The sequence below is a fragment of the Dromiciops gliroides genome, chromosome 1 (genome assembly GCF_019393635.1).
Source record: "Dromiciops gliroides isolate mDroGli1 chromosome 1, mDroGli1.pri, whole genome shotgun sequence".
Taxonomy (NCBI): Eukaryota; Metazoa; Chordata; class Mammalia; order Microbiotheria; family Microbiotheriidae; genus Dromiciops; species Dromiciops gliroides.
In genome coordinates this window covers 229,032,946-229,045,623 of record NC_057861.1, presented here as the reverse complement: position 1 = coordinate 229,045,623, position 12,678 = coordinate 229,032,946, and the positions used below count along the sequence as shown (strand labels likewise).

General features: G+C 37.0%; 1 non-coding gene across 1 annotated transcript; it reads left to right on the top strand.

The window, feature by feature from the left end:
* Positions 1-4,825: 4,825 nt before the first annotated feature.
* LOC122737589 lies at positions 4,826-4,932 on the top strand. The gene has a single exon (XR_006354412.1). It is a non-coding gene; the product is annotated as a U6 spliceosomal RNA (small nuclear RNA).
* The last annotated feature ends 7,746 nt before the right edge of the window (positions 4,933-12,678 follow it).

Genomic DNA, 12,678 nt, shown 5'->3' with positions numbered 1-12,678 from the left:
TTGGTGGGGAGTTTTCAATAGGGGTTCTTAGGAATTCCTCTTTAAAGAATTACATCCTCTTGCACAAAAATCCAATTAGAATAAAATAATAGTTTATTTAAGTGCTAGGCAAAGCAAACCAAGAGAGAAGTCCTTGGATTTTTTCTCATGGGGAGAAGGCATGGCACAGAGGCATGGCTCTCTGAGATAACTTTCTTCTCCATCAGGAGACAGGCAGATACTTTTATAGAGGACCAAGGCTGATCCGACTGGGCAATCATCTGACTGTGGAAAGTTACCTTATTGAATGGTAGGTTGGAAGCAGTCTGTTGAGGGGTGGTTGTTCTGTCCCCTCCTGCCACTTTGGCTATGCTTAACAGTACTATCTCCTCAAGGGGTGGGGGAGACCGGAATGAAAGGTGGTAGTCCTGAAGTTATCTCAGTCCAGATCCCATGCTGCTTATCTCTTTAGGTATGTCTGTCCTTTGGTTTAGTTTCAAGGAGAAGGCTTATTGATTTCCCCAGAAAACTTCTGAGGTACCCCAGGATCATGACATGAAGCATCCATCCATATCCTGCATATCATCTTGCAGACCTTGCTATTTCTTATTGGCATACCAGGGTCATGCTTGGCAACACCCATTCCTGAGGTGGGGGTAGAGCTGATTTTTCCCTTGGGAAAGTTTAAGGATTCCTTGGGGGCTGGGACCTTTAGGTTTCTTGGGGTCCCACTTCATTCCCACAACAGGAACAACTAACTAGACCTGGACAGGACTAGCTAAGAGTCTATTGATATCAACCCCCTCATTCTACAGTTAAGGAAACTGAGGCCCAGGTTGGCTAAGTGATTTGCTCAAAGTCACACAAGCAATAAGCACGAGAAACAGGCTTCAAATCCAGATCCTCAGCTTTCAAAACCTGTGGTTTTCCTTTTGCACCATGTTGCCTCTCACTCAAGAGAGATGTTAGGACCTTAATACAACACTCATGACAATAATAACTAAACACCACACTTCAATATTGTATTAGAGTTCACAAAGTGATTTCCCATACATTTCAAAGTTTCAGATATTGTGTGCTAACCCAAGAGCTCTCTCCTAGTGATGATTCTGGTTTGGTTAGGAGCCCTATGGGAAACAAACCAATTTGCAAAGGTGATGAAGGAGGGCTGGCCTGAGCTACATGCAGCTCCAGCTACTAAAAATAAGGTTTCTAAGAAGTAATTAGAAGACACAGGGAGAATGAAGAAAAGGATATGGAGTCTACAGTGAGTACATAGATTATAAATAGATTTAGCAGATAAATGAAGGAACTTGCCAGATTAAAATCAACATGGCAAAAATCAAAGTCATTCTTCCTCCACTAGGACTGGTATCTGATCTTAGGTGTTCCAATGTCACCTCCATGCTAATAATAATAATAAGTAATATTGAAATGATGTGTTATGGTTTGCAAAGTTCTTACTATCCATCCATACATACATACACACATGTGTGTGCATGTGTATATCAGATTATGCTCACAAGAATGCTATGATACATTGCAAAGATACAGAAAGAGATCATTAGATCAGATTCACTTTTCTAGACAGAATCTCTTGCATTACCTCACCTAGATGATAATGCTTCAACTTTTTCAGAATGAAAGAGTAATGTTGTGACTGTTAGGGATGACTTGCCAGTTAAACAGCATCTCTCTGATGCTGGCTACAGCTTCAGCTAGATGGTTGCCTATTCTACCTCCTGGGTAAGGCTCCAAGAACATATCTCTTTATTAATGAGAACTCAAACTGACTTGCCAACACTTTGTAGGGAGGTGGTGTTGGGGGTGGAGTGGAGTAAGAATTGTGGGATAATTTGATTATCATCAAAATGAAGTTTAATTTCACAGTCTATTTTCTACCTACATCATTTCATTGAGTGTTGCCAAGTGGTTCTAGAGGATAAATTGGCTGGAAAATTCAGAAATTTTGATTGCTGATATAATTGCCTTTAATATTCCTGGTAAACATGGCCAATAATTTTCATTCAATGCAAGACCCACATCATTATATTACTCTTCCATTACATAACTTATGGGATGCTTAATGTCTGCAAAGAGCTTGCCAAGCATTGGTATGTTAGAAGCTTCAAGTCTAGCTATTTTCTTTAATCATTTTAAATTATAAATTGGCTTGTTTCTTCCTTGGCAGTTTTACACTTCAGGCCTAGGACTGAATTTTAACTGAACTCCAAAGACATTTATTGACAAGCTATTATGAGCAAGGCTTAAAGGACATTAAATATGAGGATATCATCTCTGTCCTCAAGGAGCTTATAATCTAGTATTTGTCACTAAAAATGGTTACTATTATCATTTACGGGAAGATACAATTTTTTGTAGAACATTGGGGCTTTTTTTTTGTTTTTAAGGTGGATCTGCAAAATTTTGGATGGAAATTCTGTTGGAGAAAATTCCTCTATCAATGCAGAACAACTGTTCTGCAACTTGCAACCTTAGAGAAATGTCTGGGGCATTGAGAAGTTAAGTGGCTTGCCCAGGAACACAAAGTCAGGATGTATCTTGGACCCGGGTCTTCCTGATACCTAGGCTAGCTCACTTTCCACTACATCATAATACTTCTTAATAAACTGTAGCAATCAAAACTGGGAACTACTGAGAATCAGATTCTTTCTTGAGGGGATAGAAATTATAGTGACTAACCCACGATTTCACAATTGTGAGAAACTTCATGGACTGCTAATTGTGATGAAATAATGGGATTTGGCAGATACTCAAAGACTCACCTGGAGATTAATCTAAACTGATTGAATCAAGTGAGAATGATTGACTGCTGATTAGCCTACTTCAAAGTTAACTAGATTGTAATCACACCTGGCTAGCCCTTAATGTATTTGGAGGATGCCAACCAATCAGCTTGAAGCAGTGTGTAAGGACCGCCTCTGTTCCAGACCTATAAAAAGCTTCCACAATCAGTTTGCTAAAGTGTTCCTGATTAAAGCAGGCTCATGGAGGAGGACTCGAGGAAGAACCCAACCAGGCTGGAACTCTAGGCTAGGTAGGACTTCTTTTTCTTAACTTTCTGAACTCCATGGGAATATCTGTATATTTTAATAAATGTTTAATGCCCAAGGACTGGTGCTAAAGCTTCTAATTTAAGGTGACCACAATTTAGATTTTAAACATCGCATAATAAAAAAAAAACCTCCCTCCACCAATGCAGACTGGAACATCTCTGGAGTTTATGGCTTTAGGGAGTTGCCTGGGTACCATGAAATATTAAGTGAATTGCCCATGGATGGCTCCACATAGCTAGTATATAACAAAAAGTAGTATTGAACCCAGGTCTTTGCAAGTTCAAGTCTGTTTGTCTATTCAGTATGTAAAGCAATATCTAAGTTGAATACATTGAAAATGGGAACAAAATCTTCAGATCAATCACCATGAATACCATAGCTTCTATGCACCTGTTAAGACTGTGTAAACAAAAGATCAATGATTTCCTTAACTATAAATCTCCATGTCTTAGTTATTCTGGCTGCACTCATTTTTTTTTTTGGTGAGGCAACTGGGGTTAAGTGACTTGCCCAAGTTCACAAAGCTAGTAAATGCCAGGTGTCTGGGGCCAGATTTGAACTCAGGTACTCCTGAATCCAGGGCCAGTGCTCTATCCACTGCATCACCTAGCTTCCCCTTAGTCTTCTCTGTATCGTTCCAATTTTAGTATATGTGCTGCTGAAGCAAGCATAATTTATCATCATCATCATCATTTTGTGGGGTTAAGTGAATTGCCCAGGGTCACACAGCTAGTGTCAAGTATCTGAGGCAGGATTTGAACTCAGGTACTCCTGACTCCAGGGCCGATGCTTTTTCCACTATGCCACCTAGATGCCCCAGGCTGCACTAATTTTTAACTTCTTTGACCACCATGCCCCTAGAACCCTATCTTGGGAAATCTTAATCTTTTGCAGGATTCAATCAGCATTGGTACTCATACCTCAGCAGTATCCTCTGCCACTCTGATTGATGGGTGGAGCCATAAACTCTTCAACCTCTATTTAAGGAGTGGGGAGTGTGGGACAGTAACTCTTCGTTTCCCTCTTCATTTTCCACCCAGCTGCACTCATTTTTGCCCACACCACAGATCCTCCTTTTATTGTCATTTAGCTTTCTTTTGGGTGCTGTCTTCCTCCATTGTGTTGTAAACTCCCTGAAGACAGGGACAGTCTTTTTCCCCCCATCATATTTGTATGCTCATCAATTAGCATAATGACAGAAACATAGTAGATACTTAATAAACATCATTGACATTATAGATGCAGCTAGACTGTTATTTAGTATATAGGGTTTAGGGAGTTGCGTGAAATACATAGAGATTGTTACTTTCCCAGTATCCTACAACTATTAAATGATAGAAGGAGAATTTGAACCTAAGTCTTCATGACTCCAAATCTAGAACTCTGACAACTGCAATGCCTCTACTTTTTAAAGTATAATGATTTTCTTTTGGCGGTACTCGAAAACTTATTTTTGATCATTCAAAATTGAAAATCAAACCCTCACCAAGAGCTGGTTGCCTCAGACCATGATTGTCACCAGTGAGGAAATTGATTGCTTGTCTATAGTTCAGAGATCCCTTTCCCATTCTTAACTAATTATTAGATTTCCTTCTATTAGTTCTTCAAGACTTCAAGGGACAGCTAGGTGGCACAGTGGATAAAGCACCAGCCCTGGATTCAGGAGGACCTGAGTTCAAATCCTGCCTCAGATACTTGACACTAGCTGTGTGACCCTGGGCAATGCACTTAACCCCACAAAATAATGATGATGATGATGATGATAAATTGTGCTTTCTTCAGCAGCACATATACTAAAATTGGAACGATACAGAGAAGATTGTCATGGCCCCAGCGAAAGGATGACATGCAAATTCATGAAGCGTTCCATATTAAAAAAAAAATAAAAGACTTCAAGCAGCTATGAATTCTTCAGTATGAATATACCTTCCCTTTAGGCAAATCACAACTTCTCCAAGATTTAGGAGGTATTTTTTGAGGATTGTTGTGGCCTAAAATTTCTTTACCTATGGCCTATATTGTGACAGGTTTAGCAAATTCAGCTAAGCTTGTCCTCAGGCAACAAGTATAGATATAACCCAACAGTGCAATAATTAATTTTAAAAACTTCTAACATGGTAGAACATAGCATAAATAAATTACATAAATTAAAAATAAAATACATATTTCTTTAAAAAAAACACAGCAGAACTTGTACTTTGCTGGCATTGCCTTTGAGAAGTGAGACTCTACTTCACCCACAATGAGGCATAGTATAATAGTATAGGACTCTGTGAATTGACTGTGTCCCAGAATAAATGCCTCTTTCTATATATTTAGACTATCCCCTCTCTGTTAGGAAGTAGGCAACATCATTAATTCTCTGGAATTATAGTTTGTTATTGTGTTGATCATAATTTTTGTGTCTTTCATAGTTGTCCATTTCTACATTGTTGCTGTTATTTTTCAAATTGTTCTACTGGTTCTGCTCACTTACCTCTGAATACATTCATTCATGTCTTTCCAGTTTTCCCTGAAACCATCCCTCTCATTACATCTTAGAACACAGCACTTTCCCATTACATTGGTATACTATAATTCATTTAGCCATCCCCAAATAATGAGCAATTCCTTACTTTCTAGTCATTTGGGAAATGGAGTGAGGAAGAAAGAGAAAAAAGAGGCTTACTAATTAAAAAAAAAAAAACACCCAACAAAACATTAACAGTAAACAGTTCAGGGAAGCTAGGTGGTGCAGTGGATAGAGCACTGGCCCTGGATTCAGGAGTACCTGAGTTCAAATCCGACCTCAGACACTTAACACTTACTAGCTGTGTGACCTTAGGCAAGTCACTTAACCCTAATTGCCTCACTAAAAAAAAAAAAAATGAGTGCAGCCAGAACAGTAAACAGTTCATCTAAATTACTCTAAGATTGTTTTTATATACAGCTAAACCACATTTTTAATTTTTATTTGTCATTTGCCCACTTTCTATAACCAACTTCTTGTCAACAATTTTCTCAGATAACATGTACATTTCAACCACAGTCATCATCACACAGAAAAAGATGCTCAGAAATGTTAAAAGGTCCTGGATCTCACACTCTAACAACTACCTTACTTCAGATACCCCTCTAAGCCCCATAAGCCAGTCTGAAACTCCTTAAATTCTGGCTATATTCTCTTGTTTCACCAGTCCTCCTGTGTACCACTCCCCAAATGAAAAATGCCCAATTGTTTCCTGCTCCCCAGCTCTGGCATCCTATGTGTGAAAGAAATTGAAGTTGCACCCATGAGGCTGTGAATTGCATTTTGGCAGCAGAACAAGTCAGATAGAGAGACAAGACATGATAATTACCCTGGGATGATAGAACCCCCCCAAAACTTAGATAATGTGAGATTCCAAAAGAGATGGTAGAATAAGTAGTAAGAATGAGTTTGTGGTATCTCAGAGTCTTAGTGAGAAACACAAGAGATGGGAAAAGTTGAATATAACTTCTGCCAGTCATTCTATAGCCTTTTTTATAGATTAATTTATGATAGCATTAACAAACTTTTGTTTAAAAAATGCATGGATTTTAGATATTAGCTATAAGATATCAGTTAGATTAGAGATATAAACTTAGACTAAACACAAATCCATAGGGTTTTTAATGTCAAACCATTACACTAGGGTCAATGATGCTGGATAATGCCTCTATGTCTCCCCAACTCCTACAACTCCAATAAAATAGGCCTCTAATAGATGCAGCTGGGGCTGATTCACCCTAGTGAAACAAGGGAAAAATAGGGAGTGGAAGAATCTATGTGGGGAGAGGAGAAACAGAAACTACCATTCACTAATCTAAGAATTAATTACTTCTTCAGCATAGTCAGTCTTGGGCATAGATAAATGTATACATTAAAAGGTCTAGTTATCATCTCTTCCTCCCCAACCTCCACATACTCCAAACATCTCCCCTACCTGCAAGATGATATCTGAAATTCCTTTTTTTAAAAAGCAAAACCAGAAAGTTACTTGGCTGTTCCTTGGAAAACAGTCCCAGAATCCATTATTGGGTCCTTTTGTGAAGCCTCTCCAGATTGTTAGGAGCTGCCAGACCTTGTGATCTCCTGAAACAACTTTTGGCCATCTAAATTACCTCTATCCCCATGATGAAGCATCCTTCAAGGGAAGAAATGTAGTGAAGGTAGATGAAATTTGGAGTTTAAAATTGTATTCTCAATGATCCAAGACAATTTCAAAGAACGCATGATAGAAAATGTTCTCCACATCCAGAAAAAAGAACATTCAGAAGAATGCAGATTGAACCATACTGTTTCAAGTTTTGGGCTATTTTTTGTTTTGTTTTGTTTTGTTTTTGAGGTTTTTCCCTTTACTTATGACTCTTCTTTCACAACATGACTAAGGCAGAAATATATTTGATGTGATTGTATATATATATATATATATATATATATATATATATATATATATATAACCTATATCAGATTGCTTTCTGCCTTGGGGAGGGGGGAAGGAAGGGAGGGAGGGAAACAAATTTGGAACTAGAAATCTTATAAAAACAAATGTACATGTAACTTTACATGTAACTGGAAAATAATAAAATACTTTTACGATTTAAAAAAGAAAAATAAATAGATAAATGAATGAACAAATAAACAAATAAATAGCTAATCAAATAAATGAATGAATGCATGAATAAATAAATAAATTGATAAACAAATGGATAGGTAGAGATAGATAGATGAACGGGTAGATGGATGAATGAATGAATAAATAAATGAATGAATGAACAAATAAATAAATGGGTGAATGGATAAATAAATAAATGGATGGAGAAAAATATAAATAAATTAATAGATATATAGATGGATAGACGGATGGGTGAATAAATAAGTAAATGAGTAGAATGAAATTGTATTCTTACTAAACTTCCATGGCTACAAGGATGGTACAGAGAGTAATGTGTGAAAGTAAGTTGGGTGAAGAGTAAAGCCAGCTTAATAAGCTTAATAAGCTGTTTTTACCATCCTGCCCAAAGCATGTGCGCACGCGTGCGCGCACACACACACACACACACACACACACACACACACACACGCTATTCTTTCCCATTTTGTATCACTCCTAATTTTTATTCTTGCTCCTTATGAGAAAAATAAAAGGTCTGAGAATATTGTTTCTGGCAACAAATACACTCAAGTTTCCTTTACAATCAAAAAATAGGTATTTGCCATTTGTCTGTTATTTGCTCAGCAGTATGCTCAGAATTTCAAGGGATACAGGAAAGATATCAGACATGGTCCTTTCTTCAAGTTGCTGGCGCTAGTCTACAAAACTAGTGAAACATCCAGTGTAAGCCATGTAAGCTGTGAATAGCTTACTTTGCCAACTCTCCCTTTCATGGATAAGCCAGGCTTCCATATCGAAGTCAGAGGCATCTCTTCTGCTTAGTTTCTAGGCATAACCTTAAGAAGTCAGAAGTTGGTTCCTTAAACCCCCACCAATGTGCTTCTCCCTCAACCCCTGCAAGATTAGCAACTGAGAATAGATTACTCCACCAGCCTTAATTAGCTTTTAGAAAGGAATAATGACTAAGGTGATATATTAAGAACAGTTGGTACAAAACATGCCCTCAAAAGTATGTGATATATTCTCCTTTAAGTATCTACAGAGTTCAGGGCAAAGTTCCAGAACACATGTGGCAAAGAGATGCCTCAAAGATCCTGATTTCTAAAAGTCCCTTCTCCCATTGGTGGGATATTCGGGGAGTGCCCTGGGCTCTTTGTCAGAATTCTTGTTAGAGGCATGGATCCAGTATATCCTTGGCTCTCAGTAATGCAGAAATTGAAGCCATCCAATTCAGGGATGCCATTTAGGAAACCAAAAAGAGAAGCTGATGTCCCCAGGTACATAATCCGAGAACATGAATTAGAAGATAAGAAGTCCAACCCCTAAAAGCTGGGAGGAATCCTTACCAAGGTCAAAAATTCTCCTCTCCCCACATCTCCAGACAGTTCTTTCTCAGAGGATTCAGCTAAGACTTCATCCTCCATTTTGTGGGATTCTTCATTTTAGCTAACTTGATGCTTTTATGCAGGACCCAAAGTGCGTTAGTAAATCCCCTCAGCCAACTAACAAACCTTTTCTCTGGCATCATTTCACTTCATCAAATGGTTTGCAAAACTGTTCCCCACTTAGTCTAAGGATTTTTGATTGATTGGTTGGTTGACTGACTGAGGCATGTTCTCACCAAATTAAAAACTCGACCTGAAATCTGATAAGGTGGTTTCTACCCTACCCTTAGAAGAGGAAAGAGGATTAAATTTATTTTCGGACTATAGACTGATTTTTCATGAAGCCCAACCTGGTTTCTTTTAGAGGGATAGTTTGTTTTCAATGCATATGCATTAAACAATGTAGTTGTCACTAAGAAAAAAACAAAAAGTATTACAAGTTCAAATCCTTGTTCTGCTACTTACTATCTGTGTGTCCTCAGGCACCCAATTCAGTTCTCTGGGACTCAATTTTCAAATCTACAAAATGAGAATATAACAATTTTTTAAAATTAATTAACCACACACTAACTGCCTCAAAGGGTAGTTGTGTGAAAAGCATTGTATAAGATAGTTAAGAATGAAAACTGTGGATTAGAATATACTAGTTGAATTTAGGATCCTGACAGAATATAACCTAGGCTGAGGCCTTCACACCAAAATTTCTCTTCAGCATACCACCTTGGGTGGATCATAATAAAACTACTAATAATTTTTTTTTTCCATCTTAGAATCTTAGCAGGGGGAAATTTGTGTCACATGTTAGGGAGTAAATTTGTTTGATACCTTTATTCCTTTGTAAAAGCTAATCCAACTGTTGGTGACTAAATGAAATAAGGATGTCAAGGACCCAACTCCTACAAATGGTAGAACATCAACAGCTGGGACTGGGGCCATTGGCAAAGAATATAGACACCCCCAAATGCTTTAAGTGTACAAGAGAACCTTTTGGGAGGAGTGAAATATAACTGACTGACTTTCAGGCAGAATGGGGACCAGGATAGCAATTGTTATAGGCTGAGGAACAGTGAAATGAGCAGAATGAAAAGAAAAATTAATGCTAGAGCATAAACAATAATATAAAAACAAACAATTTTGAAGATGTTTATAAACTGATGAATAATGAAATGAACAAAATCAAGAGAACAATTTATATAGTAACACAACACTGTAAAGACAAATTGCTTTGAAATTTGTAAGAACTATGGTCAATAACAATAAATATAAAAATGACAATAAAAAAATTTAAATACAATGATTTCCATGAATCCAAAGTATTGCTGATAAAGCCTATATGTTTATATATAATCATACATATGCATATGTGTATATATGCATATATACATATATATTTTTGAAATTAATAAAGTATTTTATTTTTTCCCGTTACATGTCAATATAGTTCTCAACTTTTGTTTATACAAGCTTTGCAATTTCAGATTTTTCTCCCTCCCTCCCCACTCCCCTAGACAGCAGGTAATCTGATATAGGAGATATATATATATATGTATATATATACACACATAATAACATTAAACATATTTCTGCATTAGTCAAGCTATAAGAGAAAAATCAGAGCAATGATGAAAAACCTCAAAATAGAAAAACATCAGCATCAAAAACAAAAGAAATAGTATGGATCATTCAGCATCTATACTCCACAGTTCTTTTTTTTCCCCCTGGATTTGGAGATCCTCTTCTATCATGAGTTCCCTGGAACTCTTCTGTACCATTGCATTGGTGAGAAGAATCTAGTCCATTACAGTAGATCAACACTCAATGTTGATGATACTGTGTACAATGTTATTCTAGTTTTGCTCATCTCACTCATCATCAACCCACGCAAGACCCTTCAGGTTTCTCTGAACTCCTCCTGCTCATCGTTTCTTACAGCACAATAGTATTTCATTGTATTCATATACCACAACTTGTCCAGCCATTCCCCAATTGATGGGCATCCCCTCAATTTACAATTCTTTGCCACCACATAAAGAGCAGCTATAAATATTTTTGTACATGTGGGTCCCTTTCCCCTTTCCATGATTTCTTTGGAAAAAAGACCCAAAAGTGGTATTGCTGGGTCAAAGGGTATGTACAGTTTTATCACCCTTTGCGCATAATTCCAAATTGTTCTCCAGAATGGTTGGATCAGTTCATAGCTCCACCAACAATGCATTAGTGTTGCAAATTTTCCACAGCTTCTCCAACATTTATTATTTTCCTTTTTTGTCATATTAGGCAATCTCATAGGTGTCAGGTGATACCTCAGAGTTGTTTTAATTTGCATCTCTCTAATTATTATTTCCAAAGATCTGATAGGTAGACTATTCCTTTCTCTCCTAATTTACCTATGGTATCACCTCTTATATCTAAATCATGTATCCATTTTGACCTTATTTTAGTATAAGGTGTAAGATGTTGGTCTATGCCTAATTTCTGCCATACTATCTTTTAGTTTTCCCAGCAGTTTTTGTCAAATACTGAGTTCCTATACCAGAAGCTGGAGTCTTTGGGTTTATCAAATACTACATTACTAGTGTCAGTTACTACTGTGTTTCCTGTGCCTAGCCTATTCCATTGATCCTCCACTCTATTTCTTAGCCAGTACCAGATAATTTTGATGACTGCTGCTTTATAGTAGAGTTCCAGGTTTGGTACCGCTAACCCACCTTCCTGTGAATTTCTTTTCATTATTTCCCTGGATATTCTTGATTTTTTGTTTTTCCAGATAAATTTTGTTATTATTTTTTCTAGCTCTATAAAATAATTTTTAGGTAGTCTGATTAGTATGGCACTGAATAAGTAAATTAATTTAGGTAGTATTGTCATTTTTACTATATTAGCTCTGCCTATCCATGAGCAATTGATATCTTTCCAATTATTTAGATCTGATTTGATTTGTGTGAAGAGTGTTTGGTAGTTGTGTTCATAGAGTTCCTGGGTTTGTCTTGGCAAGTAGACTCCCAAGTATTTTATATTATGTACTGTTACTTTAAATGGAATTTCTCTTTCTATCTCTTGCTGCTGGACTTTGTTGGTCATGTCTAGAAATGCTGATGATTTATGTGGATTTATTTTATATCCTGCTACTTTGCTAAAGTTGCTAATTGTTTCAAGTAATTTTTGAGTTGATTCTTGAGGATTCTCTAACTGTACCATCATATCATCTGCAAAGAGTGATAGTTTTGTTTCCTCCTTGCCTATTCTAATTCCTTTAATTCCTTTCCCTTCTCTGATTGCTAAAGCTAACATTTCTAGTACAATATTAAATAATAGGGGTGATAATGGACATCCCTGTTTCACCCCTGATCTTATTGGGAAGGCCTCTAATTTATCTCCATTGCATATAATGCTTGCTGATGGCTTTAGGTAGATACTGTTTATTATTCTAAAGAAAGCTCTACCTATTCCTAAACTCTGTAGTGTTTTTATTAGGAATGGGTGTTGTAGTTTGTCAAAAGCTTTCTATGCATCTATTAAGATAATCATATGATTTGGGTTAGTTTTATTATTGCTATGGTTGATTATATTGATAGTTTTCCTAATGTTGAACCAGCCCTGCATTCCTGGTAAAAATCCCAC